This window comes from Rhinolophus sinicus, linkage group LG05 (genome assembly GCF_036562045.2).
Source record: "Rhinolophus sinicus isolate RSC01 linkage group LG05, ASM3656204v1, whole genome shotgun sequence".
Taxonomy (NCBI): Eukaryota; Metazoa; Chordata; class Mammalia; order Chiroptera; family Rhinolophidae; genus Rhinolophus; species Rhinolophus sinicus.
In genome coordinates, this window is record NC_133755.1 from 87,247,374 (window position 1) to 87,264,252 (window position 16,879).

General features: G+C 35.1%; 1 protein-coding gene and 1 pseudogene across 3 annotated transcripts in view; one reads left to right on the top strand and one right to left on the bottom strand.

The window, feature by feature from the left end:
- Positions 1-16,879, bottom strand: part of ZFAND3 (zinc finger AN1-type containing 3) — a 296,203-nt gene that overhangs the window by 178,340 nt on the left and 100,984 nt on the right. The window lies entirely within an intron of this gene.
- LOC109459451 (RWD domain-containing protein 1) lies at positions 2,276-2,970 on the top strand (annotated as a pseudogene).

Genomic DNA, 16,879 nt, shown 5'->3' on the forward strand with positions numbered 1-16,879 from the left:
TTTTGGTTCCTTTAGCCCTTTAACCATTTTTATACATTAAGCTAAGACTCAGATGTAACGCTGCAGGTACAATTAACGGGGGTCAATCACCTTAAAGCTTGGAAATACATGAAGCAAACTTAGGAGACATATTTTACCACAATTCATACCTACTTTTATGGAAATTTACCTTTGTAAAATATAAGCAATATAAATATAAGATACATTTGCCCATCTGGGGATCTTGAAAAGCCAGGCAAGGCTTCTTAAAAGTCTTGAGTGTAGAAGAGCTGATGTATATTTATCCCAAACTTTATTGTTAGACCCATATCAGTTCTATTTTCTTCTAAATAAAAATCAAGTGCTCGGTATCTTGGATCAAACATTTAGCTTCCAGGATTAATTAGAATGATGATAGCAGTATAGCATTAGAAAAATAATCTCATTTACATGATTAAGAATAGACCTAAAGCAATTTTTCAAAAACCTTATTTTTATATTGAAAAATTCCTACCTCTAAATAAACATAAATAATAAAGGCACATCAAAACAGTATTTTGGCTACTTTTCTGTTCATAGTCATAAATTCTTTCCTCCAGAAAAAAAAAAAATCAAAATTTAATTTTGCTTTCTATCACACTGACCTGGTCTAATCTCCCTATTTGATTTAAGTCAAAGATTTTTGGACTAAATATAGTAAAGCAAATCATAGACTATTGACATCCTATATGTCACATATGTCACTTATATAGCATATCTGAGTTTTCTCCAAAGGCATATGAATAAATTATTCCACTAGGAGTATTTACCAGAGTTGTGCTGCCTTTCCTCATAATTTTAGTCTAGGTCTGTAATGAAGCTAACATATGAAAGCAAAAACAAGTTTCCTAGAATAGTTCGCATTTCCCTGACAACAACTAAAAGTAGAATTCTACTGCATTCCTTAGGTAGAAAACAGCTGACAACTCTATTTCCATTATATTTGTTTTCTTTTTCCAGCTTTGTTAAGGTATAATTGACAAAAAGTGTACATATTTAAAGTGTACAACATGATTTGATATACACGTACAAGGTGTAATGATTACCACAAACATAATTAACACATCACCTCACATAGTACCATTTTTTGTGTGTGATGAGAACATTTAAGATCTACTCTCTCAGCAAATTTCAAGTATAACGAAGTATTAACTATAAACACCATGCGATACATTAGCTCCCCAGAATTTCCTCTTATTACTGAACGTTTGTACCCTCTGACCAGTATCTCCCATCTCCCCCACCCCCAGCCCAGCAACCACCATGCTACTCTCTGCTTCTGTGCGAGTGACTTTGTGAGCATCTGGAGTGAGACTGGAGTGATTTACGTGTCCAACAAATTCCCGGGTGAAACTGCTGCTGCTGGTCTGGGGACCACATTTTGAGAACCACCAACTGTGGGAAGTGAATGCAGAGAACACAGAATAGTTCTCGGGTTTCAAGGGGAAGAAGAAAAGATGATAGAGGTCACAGAAATAGTGACCACCATTCGCTGGATGACCCCAGGGATATAGATTCTAGAAAAGAGGGGTTTTTGGATTTCAGATTTGAGTAAGGTTTGCTATCAAGTGAGGTAGAGACAGAAAACGAATAACTGAGTAATAAGTATGAGATTTAAAGAACAGTACTATCATTAGTGACTTTGGAGAGGAGTGCTTATCCTTTTGGGGTCACCGACCTCTGAACATTTGATGAAAGCTGTGGATTCTTCTCAGAAAAAGGTTTGTGCGCTCATAGTTTTGCACACATTTTTAAGCGGGCCTATAAATTTCATTGACACACCAGCATCCAAGTGAAGGATTCTGTTTTAGGGTCGTGTCATTTAGGGTCGTGGACATGGGCACCAGAGAGTAAGAGGGACGGAGTGGGGAGGAGGTAACCGTGGATATGGGCAGACCTGATGATTTGGAATTTCCCTTCCTAGGGGTCCTTCAAAGAAGCCTGTGGCAGCCTGCACAACTCTGAGTTTTTAGGGATCCTATGAAAGAAAATGTACTCATTTCAGAAAACCGAACTGCCCCATGGCATTCCTGATTTTGTTACTTACACAAGACGAGGAAAAGTGCCTGTTCCCACAAGAGTTGAAAACTTCATAATCCCTCGGACACAGAGTTGAGTACAGAAAAGAGCCTGGCTTCAATTATGTGGAATAATTAGCTATAGATGAAGAACTGCTCCAGGGCTCCCTAACAAATCTTAAAATCGAGACCACAAAAGACCAGGTCTGGGCGATCCATGGGCAGCAGCGAGGGCCACCATGACAGATTCTGGGGAGGAGCAGCGCAACGAGCTGGAGGCTCTGGAGTCCACGTACGCCAACTCCCCACAGTATTATCAGAAAGTATGCACAGCTTCACCATTACTGTGACATGTGGGGCTGGAAAAAATGACAAAACTGTCCATACCACCCTCAAGTTTACATACAGTGAAAAATAGCCAGATGAAGACCCCTTTACAAAATATTCTCCCAGGATAATCTACAAGATAATAATGTCTCCAGCATTTAAGAATCATTAGCATTACAGGCAGAGGAAAACCTTGGAATGGTGATCTTTAGTGACAGCTGTGCAAGAAAAATTAAATGAAATAGATCAAATAAAAACTGGAAGAGAAGAAGAAAACAAGCAGAAGAAGCCGAAAAGCAATTATTTCATGGCACTCCTATTATGACTGAAAAATTTTTTAAGTTGGGAGGCCAAGTTTGATGCAGAACTCTTGGAAGTTAAAAAGAAATGAATGAAAGAAGAACAGGAAGGAAAAAATAAATTAAGTGGGAAACAGCTGTTTGAAACAGATCATAATCTTGACACATCTGACATCCACTTCTTGGAGGACGCTGGAAACGAGGAGGCAGATGAGTCTTTGTTCCAGGAAATGGGCAGCTTGGAGCTGGAGGATGATGACGATCCAGACCACAGTCCTGCTGAGCCAGAGAGTAACTTGACCCACTAATGGACTGTCACCGTCTGCAGAGAGGCTTGACTGCCACAGCATCTGTGCCTATGCTGAGTGGGTGTTGATTTTCTTTTATTTTCTCTAAGAAAAAACAATTTTCAGGAGAATATTCTTCTGATAGCTTTCATCACTGAACTTAATAAACTGACCTTAAAATTTCAAAAAAAAAGAAAAAGACCAGACTGTTTCCAAGTAACATAATGGCACCCCAGAACAAAGCACACGAAGGTTTACAGTAACACAACAATATCCAACACCCATAAAATACAATATCTGACATCAAATCACTAACTAATGGAGGATGTAAAGAAGCAGGAAAACTATGACTCAAAAGGAGGGAAAAAAATCAATCAGAACTGACAGACAAGGACGTTAAAACATATAGGACAATAATCAATCAATAAGTAAATAAGTAAACTAACAAACAAATGAAATAACTGTATCTTGTATGTTCAAGGAGTTCAGACAGGAGACATGAAAGATATAAAAGACCCAAACTGAACTTCTAGAGATGAAAACCGTAATGTCTGAGATGAAAAATATACTACTGGATGGAATTTGCAGGATAGGAGAAATCACAAAAAATTAGTGAACATATCTAAAATGAAACAGAGAAACAAAAGAAAGGAAAAGAAGTGAAAAAAATAAATCAACAAAGGGAATATAATGGAATCATAAAAAATGTTCATTAATCCAAAAGAGAACAGGAAAAGGAGAGAAGAACAGATGGGATAAGTAGGAAACAAATACCAAATTGGTATTTAATAGATTTAAACATGATAGATTTAAACCTAATCATACCAATAATAACATTATATATAAATAGCATAAATACCCCAATTAAAAGGTACAGACTTGGAGTTGATAAAAAAGCAAGATTCAACTATATGCTTTCTATAAGAAGTGCATTTTAAATATAAAGACACAACTAAGTTAAAAAGCAAAGAATGGAAAAAGACATACTATGCTAACACTAATCTAAAAACAAGCTGGAGTGGCTAAATTAATCTCAAAGCAGATTTCAGAACAAATTAATACTACCTAGGATAAAGAGAGTCATTTCATAATGATAAAGGAATCAATTCATAAAGAGCATGTAAAAATCATAACCATTTATGCACCTAGTAACAGGGCTTCAAAACACATGAAGCAAAATATGATGGAACTATAAGGGAAAAAAAGAAAAATCCATATTTAGATTAAAATATTTTGATATCCCTCTCTCAATAACTAATAGACCAAGTAGGCAAAAAATCAGTAAAGACACAGTACACAGCAAAGACAGTAATAGAATATTGTCGATCGACTTGACCTAATTGACATTGATAGAACACACCACCCAACAATAGCAGAATGCACATTCTTTTCAAGTGCACACAAAGTATTTACCAAGACAGATGATATTCTGGGACATAAAACAAGTCTCAATAAGTATAAAAGAACTGAAAAGATACAAAATATATTTTCTAAATACAACAAAATTAAAATAGAAATAACAGAAATATCTCTGGAAAATACCCAGGAAAGGAAAAAAGAACCAAAAAAAAAAGGAAATACCATAGTATACTAAAATGCCCAATAGGTACTAATAATTATATACCCATAATAATATAAGTACTGAAGAATTATTTAACCAAAAATTGGACTACAAATATTTGGTGTAGCGGAATGGGATAGGATGGTATAAGAAAGCAACCATTTTATATATCATAAAAAGTAAAACATGTCTAAAAGTGATAAATCAAAAAGTAGCAATATATCTGTATATTAATCATAAATATAGAGAGTATAACTTTAGAAGAAACAGCAGAAAAAATTCGAAGTAGCTGCTACTGGGAAAAACTGGAGGGAGTAGGGAGGTGTGGGGCATTTTGTTACATGTAATATTTTGACTAAACTATGTGCTTGTAATACTTTGACAAAATAAAGACTTCTCAACAGACTTCATCTACATCATCTCATTTGATTCCTAGTGAGGGAAGTATAATGGCCCCATTTAACAAATGAGTTAATTGATATTCCAGGTTCAGTAGCTTGCCTAAAGTCAAAGCCACTACACTTTCTTTGATAATTATATATACAACAATCATCATGGCATCATTTACACAGATAATCAAAGGAGGAAAAAATTATTTTCAGTGCGGATTTTTATTTATTTATGCAAAATATTTTTAGTTTTATTCTCCTCTACTGAAGATGACTAGTTTATTGGTTGCACAGAAGGAATATTTACACTTAACCTCTTATTAATAATGAACTTTTAAAAGAAATTTGAACAAAGACTGGTTCTTGGCAAACGTGGAGAACAAAACTGCAATCAAACGCCAAGACTAAACATTTCTTTTAGTCATTATTTTTAATTGCGGTAGAATACACATAACATCAAATTCACCATCTCAATCATTTTTCAGTTCAGTGGCATTACGTGCATTCGCACTATTGTGCGACCATCAACGTCATCCATTCTCCCCTCCCTCCAGCCCCTGGCAACCACCATTCTATAATACTTCCTGTCTCTATAAATTTGACCTCTCTGGGTATCACTGGAACAATACAGTATCTGTCTTTTTGTGACTGACTTATTTCACTTAGCATACTGTCCTCAAAGTTCATCCATGTTGTAGCAGATTTTTTAAAAACTAGTTCCCAAAACAGTTAAAAAGATAAAAAATAAAAATTCTTGATTGTGCTGTAAGGAATTAAAGCACCTGTAAACTGAATAGATGAGAATTTAGCTAAACTTATATTTTAGTTAAGAAAAATTAATGTTTCCCTCTCCCTTAACCATGATCAGGAACAATAAGATAAAAGGAGTAAGTTGCAATTTTAAACTATTGAGACAAGGTTATCTTGATACTTTATCATGTATACAAACGAAGGGAAAAACCGTACTTTTGTTTTTGAAAAAACCAAAAAAATTACTTTTCCTCTAAGGTCAGTGCTCTTTTGTGTCGTGCAGCAAAGGTCTATAAGGAAGGGCTTCAGCAACTGTAGACTGGGTCTTTGTTTTCTATTCTAAGGGCGGGGACACACAAAAGACGAAAGTACTACTAACAATGTTAGGTGTTCACAAAATACTGAGTCATAGTAAATATCTTATGAATCAGAAGCGAAATAGCCCCCATTCAGTCACACAGAGCTCAAGTAGGAAATACATGAAACGTGACCTTTCCAATATACTTTGAAAAGGTTTCCTTGGTTGCAGTTTGGAAAAAAACAAGCTTATTGTGTGCCATTACATCCCCTCCATGTCTGCACTCTGAATTTCTGCCCTAAATACCATGCATTTATTTCCATCTAAAACTCACACAGAGGTCCTAGACAGCCTTTCAATAGAGCCACTAAACAGACAAAGCACACCAGCCCTGTGAGATATCAAAAACATCACTCTGATATTAGGGTGCAGCTCGTTCTCTGAATTTTGATTTATGATGCAACTAGAATCGCCCACAGAATTTTAACAAGGACCGATAACCAGGAACGTCTCAAGTGTCCAGGTGTCTGACAAGAACTTAAGCAAGAGCTGTGCTTTTCATAGGCTCAGAATATTAACACCAAAAAAGAAAAAAGTCTGCTTAAGACAAAATCAGATATGCTATATGGCAACGATATAAAAAGTATTTTAGGCAAGACATTCATTTTTGCTTTCTTAAGATTAAACCATTTGGCATGTCCAAAAATAAGAGAATACCACTGCTAATTAAAATAAGATTGTCAATAAGGTTTCAATGTAAAACTTCTCATTGTCCAAAATTATTTGCTTCACTTGCTATTTTTCTACATAACATGTAGTTTCCCCCAACGCCTCAGAAGACAAAATATTAAGTACCTAGCACTGCCATTACCCAGGTTCTTAAATTGCTACACAAGCTATGGGTGGCACCATCTTTATGTGACACCACTGTAGGTCAAAAAATAAAGACCTCAGCCATCCCAGAAGAAAAGGAATGTATTGCTTTGACTTTCCTTTCAAGGAAGCCCAATTTTGGGCTGCGGGAAGCATACAGAGTGTTTTCTCTTCTCTTTCTTAGGCTCCTTCTCCTGCAGGACCTTTTAAGAATCTTGAGGGGAGAATTTTGTCTGGTTTGTGATAGGTTATAAAACAAGACTATCTGATAGAAGGACATCATAAAAAAAAAAATCCATTCCCAGAGAGTATATATCTAGGGACATGAAATACTTCATCTTCAGATGGAAACAAAAAAGCTTTAATAAACACTTTTGTCAAGTTCACAGGGATTTCTCTTAGGCAGTAATGATGCAGAAAACATTTTTAAGACATTTTAGTGACCCTATAATTGCTATATGTGATAAAAATCTCATATTTTATGAGATTTTAATGCAAGCCTCAAAATTTAAGAAAAATGTTAAGATTTAAAAAATTGTAATAAATATATTTTAAGTTGTCAACTCTACTAACGCTACTGAACAGTTAATAAATTTAAGTAACTGTGCAAAACAAATCAGCAAATGAGCTAACAGATAGTAAACAGAAAACTGCACTAAAATCCCTTAGAAGTATTCACAAAAGTGTTGTTGCCACTATGTTCTAGCTTTCTTCCTAGTCCCATCTTCAAGATTACTAATACAGCATAGTTACATTAGAAGGAGAAAGGAAACTGAGGTTGAAAGATATTCATAAAAGATGAAAAAATAAGCCACTTTACCCCACCACCTCAGTTTACTTTGAAACCCATTAATTCAGTAGACGTTGGAATAAGCACCAGCGTTTTGAAGAGTAAAGGCTTTAATATTCCTTCCAATCAAATATTCTGTGGTTCCCATCTCCTAATATCACATGATTAATGGGATTGAACACTTCTATACTTCCTAAAAACATGTTGCAAAACACATACGATGTACACTGAGTAACTGAATGGGCACAGAAGAAATGAACAATCTAGCTTTCGTTGTCATTAGAAGTCCAGGACCTGTGTTAAAAGAATTTTTGAGAGACTCTTCCTGACGTTAATTTGTGCTCCAAGCATGGAGATTAACAGCTACTGGCTCTGAGACCATATGCGTCAAACATAACAGCATCATCACTGTATGAAAAGCTGGCAAATGCAGTGATTTCTGAAGATGCTGAATATTTCAGCTATCTGCCCTGGCCTGTGAGTTCAGCTACAAGTTAGAACAGTGTTAAGGAGAAGGTAGCAACAGATTTTAGCCTTAGTTATCTTACCTCAGAAAATTGTTCAAACTTAAGATACTATCAACATGAGTATTAATCTTCAAAAATGGATTACGGGGCATTTAATAATACTGTCGTAATGACTGCCTCTTCAAACCATAAGCAGGGCTTACAAGCTTTCACAGGACAGTGTTAGACATGAGTAAGTTTAGTTTAATTTAGTCCAATTAAACTAGTTTCTTCTAGTACAGACTCATTTTTCCAGAAACAATTTTTTTCAACAGGGTATACCTCCGTACTTTTTAACTGAATTGTTCTATATGAATATATTCCTCTTGTTTGCTCTTGCTTGCAAAGGTTAATAAATGTTGAAATGTCTAATTTTAAGTCATATGGAATACAGAAAACAAACAACTTCAGGCTTTCTTTGTACCAATACTGAATTCTAGAATTTATTTGGTATTCAGCTAAAAACAAGACTCTTATTATTTTTAGTGTAGACACAAAAACAATACTGGTGCCAACTTATGAGGGGTCTCCCTATGGAGCGAAGCAGTAAACTGCCAGCCTGTGAAGCTCTAGTCAATGACATTTGTCCTTCAAATGTCTGATGAAACTGCTGCTAAAATTACAAGTAGTCTTAAGTCACTGATGGCTCAAAATTCTATTATCATCTGAAAATAACATCCACACACTATGGCAAAATCTTGTATTCTTCCTCATAATTTTCAAGTATCTTTTGGGGTTTCTCTATTACATTGGAAACTAGGCTTTGTATATTAGAAAATAAAGAGGCTAACATAGCTATGATTTTATATACCCTCACGGTACTAAACATGAATTTCAAGATTCAGAAATACTAGCCACTGGTTAAATACTCAGAAGTTTAGAGAATTTTGCTAACATATGTCTCAATCACAAAGAAAAAAGTAAGTGGATATGAAATGACAAACTTCTAAATGTATGTAATCCATGAGAAAATTTACAAAACTGTATTTTACGGAGGTAAACCTTTACCTTTCTTTCCCCGAAAAACTGCTGATCTTTAGTAATGGCTCTTCTTTGTGAGTCAAATAGTTAAAACCATCTCTTTTACTCCCAAATGAGTGTCAGTCCCACTCAGAGGTGCCATGTTTTATTTAAAACATACTCTTTCTCAGTAACTGCTTTGTTCTAATTGGCATGGCAAAGCCAGGTCCCTAAAGCACATAGCTCGTTACATTCAGTTTGGATTACAAAAACACCCGATGAAACAAACTGCATCGAAATGTACAAATTAACGGTGCAGGAGTGTGGGACAGGGAGGTGGAATTAGATTGTAATATGGTACAAAATCCACAGGGAAGCTGGGGAACAAATCACTAGTGTCTCTATAAACTATACAAGGTTTCCAAATGAGCAAATACACAAGGCAGACAGGATAGGCTTTTCCATAACTCAACCAGACGCTCCCTGGTGGTCTAGCAGTTAGGATTCGGTGCTCTCCCATAACTCAACCAAATTGCTAAATATGGATACAACAAAACGAGAGAATTTTTTTCAACACTATTATGCACACATGTATGAGAGAGTGGGAATACCAACAAAAAGGTTTAACAAATGAAACCTGCAGATTGCACTGTCTAAATATGAAACTCATCTTTACCTTCACACTGACAATGTGTAAACAGCCCTGCAATTAAATTACGCCTTCACTTTTTTAAGTCTTCTGAGAAGCTAAACATAGGAGACTAAATTAGAAACGGTACTTCAGTATGCAGTGCAGAGAGCAAGGTTAATGAGCTAAAAGTTATATGAACAAGAAGAATGTTAAGAAATGAAGATCTCACCACCAAAATAGAAAATGCATTAGACAGAAACGCTCCCCCCACCACATATGCAAACCTTTCCCAAATTAGCTATGCACTGAAGCACTGAGTACAGCTTCCCTGATTTTCCCTGGATATCCAAAGGCAAACTGCAACTGCACTCACAGAAAAGAGAACTGGAAAAGTGTACACCCCTAACCTACACACAAATGCAAAACAATACTACTGCAGCTTCCTCACAGGGTTTTCACAGTACAGTTTAGATGGGTCTAAACCTACTACCTCACTCCTAATAATATCAAGCCGTGGGAGAAACTTAGAATTGGAGTCTAAACAACTAAGGTCAAGCTGTTCTTTGCCTTAAAATTTATTTAATCTTGGGAACATTATTTAACCCATTTAAGCCACAGTTTCCTTATCTGTAACATGGAGATACAAAATCACCCAAGTTGTAAGGATCAAATGAGGTAATATTGTGCAAAATGGCTTTGTAATATAAAAGCACTGCAAAATTCTTAGTAATCATCACAATTATTTCATCTCAGGATTTCATCACCTTTTTAAAAACATAGATATAACTGTCCGTGTTCTTCCTCCATCTTATTTCACAAACGTAATTCTTGTTCCACTTCCTACTTTAAGTATCCATTTTTTGGCATTCCACTTTTAAGATTATGTATCCTTGTTATTTTTCTCCAAACCAGAAGTCATAGGTTAAGGTATTTTTTTCTTTTCTATACCTAATATTTAGTCTAAATGTAAATTAAGAAATTTAAAACAAACCTTTGGTAAGAGTTATGATTGTTAACATATAGTCAGTTCTTCTTTACACACTAAGAACCATCTGAGCAGTTGGGCTTTAAACTGGCATAAAATTCTGTATGTTAAAGATCACATGTTAGTTATACACTACTGGCCTGAAAGTGATGCCCTATCATTTTACCCACAATTTTCACTGTGGACTAAGAATTAAGTGCAAGGAGGCTACCAGGAAAAGTGTCAAAAAGCAACCTTAGCATAACCCTCTAAATTCAAGCACAAAGGAAACAGCCAGATCCAGAATTAACTCTATGTTTCTGTATCCTGGTGAAATCAAGACCACTAAAGCACATAAAAAGTCTCATGGTGCTTTCCTGAGTTTATCTGACAGGTATCCATATTCCTGCCAAGATTAAAAGGAAACCCATAAACCTAAGTGTGATTGTTCCAATTTAGTTCGCATTAGTCTGCTGAGAACATGAAACATAGGAAATATCAACACATATCACATTTCATATCATAGAGGGTTGGTTACCTTATTACATGCAAAAGGGCCAATCACATCTAACCCAAGCAGACCTCAGAACTAGGGAGTCTCCAAGCTTCTTTGCTAGAGATACAACATTAGTATAAAATTTGAGCACATACCTCTTACATTTCTATTTATTTAAAAAAATAATCATATATTCCCACAGTGGACTGAATGCAGCAACCCATCCTCACGCTCCCTCCCACCCCTAAAAAAAAAAAAAGTCCACCTGAAACAGGTGAATGTAATCTTCTTTGGTAAAAGGACCTTTGCAAACGTAATTGAGGATTTCGAGATAAGATCATTCTACATAAGGGTGGGTCCTAAATCCAGTGCCACTTGTCTTTAGGAAAGAGAGCGAGTAAAAGAGGTGAGAGAGCCATGTGAAGATAAAGGTAGAGACTGGAGGAATGTGTCTCCAGGCCAAGGAACGCCAAGGAGAGGCTTGGAAGGGCTTCTCTCAGAACCCCCAGAAGAAACCAGCCCTGCTAGCTGACACCTTAATTTCAGACTTCTGGCCTCGAGAACTGTGAGAGAATAAATATCTGGTGCATAAGCCACCAAGTTTGTGGTAATTTGTTATGGCAACAAAATTACGTACATTATAAAAATTAACAATATGTAACGGATAGAAAAATAAATAGAAATTCTAACATTTTCTCTCTATGCCTCAATTGATAATCCTGTGCACCATTACAGAAATCACAGCTTTAAACCAACATGTGGGCAAAAGAAAGCCAAATGACAAAATCAGACTATCTTAAAATACCAATGACTATTACATTTCTTCCATTTCACCTAAAATACTGACACGTGGTCACAATTTTTCTACTTAACACCGGAAAGAAGCTATCTTTCTGCTACTTACAACACTGAGCATTTTGTTTCCCATTAGAAATGCAACAATTATTTTTGACATAATTTCCATAACAACATCATCTTCAACACACTGCTTCATTTATCTTAACTAGCATAACAATTAGCCACACAATTTAAAATGCTTATTAGTAAGACAGCAAATTGCTACAGACTTAGAGGTCAGAAAGGCTGCCACAGTTCAGCTCTGCTAATCAGTTAAGGACCTGCTTGCCCTTGTCTTGCTTTCATCTGAGAACAAGTAAGGGACTCCACAAAGAGAGTTTCTAATACAAAAACAGTCTTCACATATTCATACTGAATGTTAATTTAAAAAGAGAGGGGGAGAAACATGAAGTTGCAATTGTGGTATAAAAACAGTAGTTGAAAAGAACTTCTGTGTCCATCAACAAAGGACTAGATAAATTGGGGCATAGTATTATAATGAGGGTGACCAATAATAGTTCATCGACCAAACTGGGACACACTGAGGAGTACAAAAGGCTGCTATTAATTTCACTGATACAAAAAAAATACATTGAGACTGTCCCAGGCAAATCAGGGCATTAATTATAATAGAATATTATAACAGTTAAAATGAACTAGAGCAACATGTGTCAATGTAATTGGTTTCTAAAAGCATTATTAAAAAATAATGCAAGTTGTAGAATGACTAGTGCAACATACCACTCACAAATTTTTAAAACAGAATCGTATATTGTTTATATAAATGCCCATTCATAATAAAAAGTATAAATACAAGGATAAGAAGGATAGTGGTTGTCTCTGAGGTGGAAAGAAGATGAGCGGGGTAAAAGAAAAACTATGAGATTTCAGTTCCCTTTTAAAACATGTTACAAAGTGGGGGGGAAAACAGGACAAAATGTTAGTATTTGTTAATTCTGGGTTGGCTTGTGGATATTTACAATATTATTCTCTATAACCCACAGCAGACAGGTAACTTGCAATGGATACATAACAGTTGAAAGAATTCCATAAGATGAACTGTCTCTTTTTAATAACTACATAACCAATGTATGTTATACTTAAGAAATCTTTCTTGGACTTTCAGCTTAAGAAATCAGTAATCGAGTCAACAGGATTACAAAGACAGAACTACCCCATTCAAATGATTCATTTTAAGAGCAACAGTGAGTTGCCTTTCTTTTGGGAAAAGGCGATTTGAAATATCAAGGTGTAACAAGCATACTGATATCCTGCACAAGCTGACCATGCTATAAAATAACTAATTGGAGCGGGTATTTTTATACTATTTTCCTGATGGGTAGAGAGTTCCCACAATTTCTAAAAGGAAACCTGCATAATAACAAGAAGTACTTAAAATTTTCAGATTCAGTCTGTTCCTCTTAAGGCAGAACCTCAAAATTTAGCTGTAACCTACAATTCTTCCCTTTCTAAAGTTACTGGAATAAGGTCACTTCTACTCTTAACTTCTAACAGGGAATAAAAGCAGAAAAGAGATTAGAATGCAAATTCAAGCAGTAAGAACTGCGGGTTCATAAGAAAATGTTTTAATTTACTTGCTATGAAATGGGAATTTGTTACTCTGTTGTGGAAATCACCATGAAACGCAAGTCACCTCGAAGAGCAATGTTTGCATTTTGGTTCACCTATCACTCCACCCTGTACACGGCACTGCTGCATTACTTACCTTACATGTCAACATCCCTACGCAGCAAGCTACAGCCAACTCGATTTTGTTCATTCCAGAAAAAAACTAGTAACTTCTGAAGTCTCTCAGACATAAGCACAATGCACTTTACTTTTTAAATTTTTATAATTTTTACAATTACATTCATAATAAAAGTCTGAACATATAAGCAAACAAAATCAAATTTAATTAAAATCCCCCCAAAACACTCCCACTCTGAGACTACCAAAATTAAAATTTTCATGTACCTTCTTCCAGCTTTATTCCGTGTAACTATATACACATAAATCATGTGTAGTCTAATTAGAGGATACTTTGTAGTCTTCTCGATCAGTTATTTAATTAATGTCCTTATGTTATTTTAAAAGGGGGGGGAGAATCCCACACTTAATGGCATGCTAAAAGCATAAATTATGGAACTCTATTATTCAATTAACATTATGGATTTAGGTAGAAAATTTGACAGCAATAAACAAGCTTGATAATTTTCAGATTGGATACAAAGTATGCAGCAATGGGGAAACTGAACTCCTGCATTACTACTGGCGATTTCAATCCCTTATAGCCTCCCGAAGTCCATTTTGAAATTGAAACAATAACTATATGACAATATCATGAAATAATAAAAATGAAAGTGAAATTACTATACAGAATAGTTTACTCCCAGCTGACAAAGGCTAGTAACAGAAATATATTAATTATAACAATATTTTCTCCAAAGTTAAATATCAGAACCCAGCATCCAAGATTATTCATTTGAATAAAGGTGCCTGAAACAGATTAGCCATAGATTTATATTTGAATGTTTCCTATTTGACATGTATCATTTTCTTTATTTATGGCAGTATTTCTTCACCAATAATGAGGTATAACACACAGGTAATCATGAAACAAAGATAAACTAGCTTCCCACTAAGAAATATATATATATTTAAAAAGTTACATTGAAACTAATTTTCAGATTAAATAACTTCACCATTAACTTATAATTTTATAGATGCTTTAGCTGCATTTTTAATTAATCTTCAACTGACAAGAAACCCCCTTACACTTTAGTTCTAGTCTTGTCCCCTTTCTGTAAATCAACGTAACATTGAAAGTATTCCTTTTTAAAGAAACTATTCTGTAAAAGGTGAAAAAAATAAAGCTTTTTGCACTGTGAATAAGCATCTCTCCCTTATAAATCCTTTTTATGTTAATTAGGGAACAGCAAGTTTCTTAAAAGACTGTCTTACATGGAACAACCTGTTCAAATCATGTCTACAGTTTAAAACAAATTGCTTACTTTGATTTCTCAATGACGTACCTTTGTCATAGTTTAAATAGACACGTTAGTTTTAGTTTTTTAAACAAATTACTGAAATTTATTAAAAATTAAATACATACCGATGTCTCAAGTCCACAGGACCAACTGGTTCTCTTTACACTGAGCACATTAAGTTTCTCTGCTGAACAGCATCTGTCATCAGCCCCACTGCAAGAAATCTCCCATCCTTTGGGACATACCTTCAACTACCCCCTTGTAAAGAATCAAGTGCTCCATAGATGATGACGCCTTCCTCGTCGCCACACTGCTCTGTCCCCGCCAGCAAGCACTTCTAAGTGTTGGGGATAATGCCATATCGCTGAAGAAGCTACTTCAGTCAGCTCCTTAAAAATGTCTGTCTTCCCCACTTGTAATCATCCTATTCGGTGTTTCTGTCATCCATACTTTTATTTAGCAAAACCATTCTGTGAAAAGCACTGTTTTAATAATGAGAGCTGGGCTTCCATATGGTAGTAGAGGAGGAGGCCACTGTGAATTAGATACTAAATGTTCCTAAATATCAAAGACCAGTTAGAATCTAAAACTCACAAAGTCATAAAGTGAGTTGGCACACAAACAGGAAGCAATACCATAGGCAAGACATTTCTACCTTTGTAAGAGGGAGGACTACCTTTCAGACGCTATGCCTGACTTTCCGTGTGTATTTTAACACCGCAGTAAGCAAGCATGTTTAGTTCATGCTTTCACACAGAAAATCATGTAATCCAAACAAGTAAAGAGCTTAGAACAAAGCTCACAAGAAATCAGTTGCCTAAAGATCAAAAGAAAATATGCCCTATTTTGCAAAGAAAACGAGATCCCAAATAACTCAATGACTTTCCAATGAATTTCTGTAATTCAGTGGTTTTCAAACTTTTTAAACCATATCCCACAGTAATATGTATTTATATCACAACTTGTTACACATTCTTTTCATTTATATAAGTAACTCAAAGGTTTCACAAAACAATACTTACCCTTAATATTTGCAATGCATTCTGATTATTTTTCTATTCTACACAAATTTTTTTAAATGTTGATCATGACCCATTAAATTGATTTCTCTACCCACTAATGAATCACAACATCCACAGTTTGAAAACCTGCATTAGAAAGTAGTGTTTCAACCAATAAATGCTTATTCACCATAAGTACCATGTTATGAAATTTTGTTGCTTTCTATTATAGACATTTACAGATTCTCTTAGTAAAGTCATACAAACAATATAAAAACATTTAATGCAAGAAAAGGATACTATGACAGGTAGAATATTATCAAAGGGATAGAAAAACCAAAACTAGACCAAAATAAAAAGATCCTCAATTAGCTTTAAAAATCGGAAAGATCTGTGGCAAGATCAATTGATAACTTATGTTCAAGGGTGTTTAAATGCCATCGTTTTCAATAGTTTAGACATTCTTTCTATAACTTCAAATAAACTGTATATCTGTTAAGCAAATCCTTTCTTTAACAATAATACTGTGTTTCCCTAAAAATAAAACCAAACCAGAAAATCAGCTCTAATGCATCTTTGGGAGCAAAAAATAATATAAGACCCGGTCTTATTTTACTATAAGACTGGGCATAATATAATACCAGATCTTATATTAATTTTTGCTCCAAAAGACGCATTAGAGCTGATTGTCTGGCTAGGTCTTATTTTCGGGGAAACACAGTATAAAAATAATACTCTTGACTGGGAAGACTAATACATCGACTCAGATGAGGAGAATCCTTACCAAACACTGCAGGTGTTTCTGGCTTTTGCTCACAGAATAGTCTTATTCTTAAGAGAGAGATACCCAAATTTCCAAACAAATGTACAGACTTGTGATTTGAGGA